At 46.1% G+C, this 1,445-nt stretch overlaps 1 long non-coding RNA gene across 1 annotated transcript in view; it reads left to right on the top strand.

Moving 5' to 3' along the window:
* LOC110391528 overlaps nucleotides 1–1,445 on the top strand; it is a 25,533-nt gene that overhangs the window by 11,605 nt on the left and 12,483 nt on the right. The window lies entirely within an intron of this gene.

Below are 1,445 nucleotides of genomic sequence, written 5' to 3'. Positions count from 1 at the left end.
GTTAGGGTATGGGTTTAGGGTTCTGGTTTGGATTAAGGTAGAGTTAGGTTTAGGGTTAGGATAGTATTTAGGATTGGGATTAGGGTTAGGGTTAGGGTTAGGGTTAGGGTAAGGTTTAGCATTAGGATAAGGGTTAGGGTTAGGGTTAGGGTTATGTTTAGGGTAAGGTTATCGTTAAGGGTACGGTTAGAGTTAGGGTTTGTGTTAGGGTTAGGTATAGGGTTAGGTTTAGGGTCAAAGTTAGAGTCAGGCTTAGTGTTAGGGTCATGTTTAGGGTTAGGGTGAGGGTTAGGGTAGGGTTGTGGTTAGGGTTAGAGTTAGGGTAAGGTTAGATTTAGGGTTAGGGGTAGGTTTAAGGTTAAGAGTTAAGGTAAGGGTTAGGGTTGAGGTTAGGGTTAGGGTTACGATAGGTGTTAGGGTTTGAGTTAGGTTCTGTATGGTGGTTAGTGTTTGGGGGTTTTTTAGGAGAGGTTTGGTGTTATGGTTATGGCTCGGGTTAGGGTTTGGGTTATGGTTAGGGTTACTGTCCTTGTTTGGGTTTGGGTTAGGTTTAGAGTTAGGCTTATGATTAGGTTAGGGCTTAGGGTTAGTGTTAGGGTGCGTTAAAACTGATGTGGCCAGCAGGTCAACGGAGTTGATCCTCTCCCTCTACTCTGCCCTGGTAAGGACACATTTAGAATCTTAGAAGCAGTAGGACAAGGGGTAATGGCCTAAAACCTGAACATAAGAAGTTCCATACAAACATGAGGCCTCTTGGGTGTTGCAGCTCCACGCGGTGGGGCCTCCAAAGGTTTTGGGGCCTTGTGAGATATTTGCCGGAGGAGACGTATTGAAATGTCCAACTCTTGAGAACTCTTGAGCCTGCTAAGCTGGCTGTAAGAAAAAAAAGCATCGTGGAGTGCGTTGGATGTCCCGTGGCTAAACCTTGGGATCGTCCTGCAGAGATGGAGACTCGATGATGCTCTTGGAACTGATCATCTCTTGTGTTTTCCTGAGCCAGCAGTTTTCTGCCTCTCTGTTAACAACAGGTTTTCAAGTAAACTTTGCAAGGCAAAGGTCTGGTTGACTAGAGTCACTCAAACTCCACCTGAAGGTTGGAAAACAGAATAAAATGGCTTAAAAGAGAAGGAAGTTCAGGGAAGATATCATTGCTGACTTCTGGAGGCAGCCGGTGGGCTGAGCCTCTCTTCCTCCCACAGGAACACCTCGATGATGCCGTGTGTTTCCCTGGCAAACAGAAACACCTACAGTTATTGCATGATTTAACACAATTGTATTCATCTGGATTGTTCGTGCGCTTGGTTAAGATCCCCTGCTTTGTAGACTGTATTTATCCTGGGCAGTCCCAAAGAATCTGCAATCATCTGTTGCCTCAATCAACTGCACTACTCCCGAATGGAGCCGTGAGTTCTCATCGTGTGCGGCCGAACTCCGTACGTGTGGTC

This window comes from Numida meleagris, unplaced genomic scaffold (genome assembly GCF_002078875.1).
Source record: "Numida meleagris isolate 19003 breed g44 Domestic line unplaced genomic scaffold, NumMel1.0 unplaced_Scaffold396, whole genome shotgun sequence".
In the NCBI taxonomy this organism is placed as follows: Eukaryota; Metazoa; Chordata; class Aves; order Galliformes; family Numididae; genus Numida; species Numida meleagris.
This window is presented reverse-complemented; position numbering and strand designations above follow the sequence as displayed.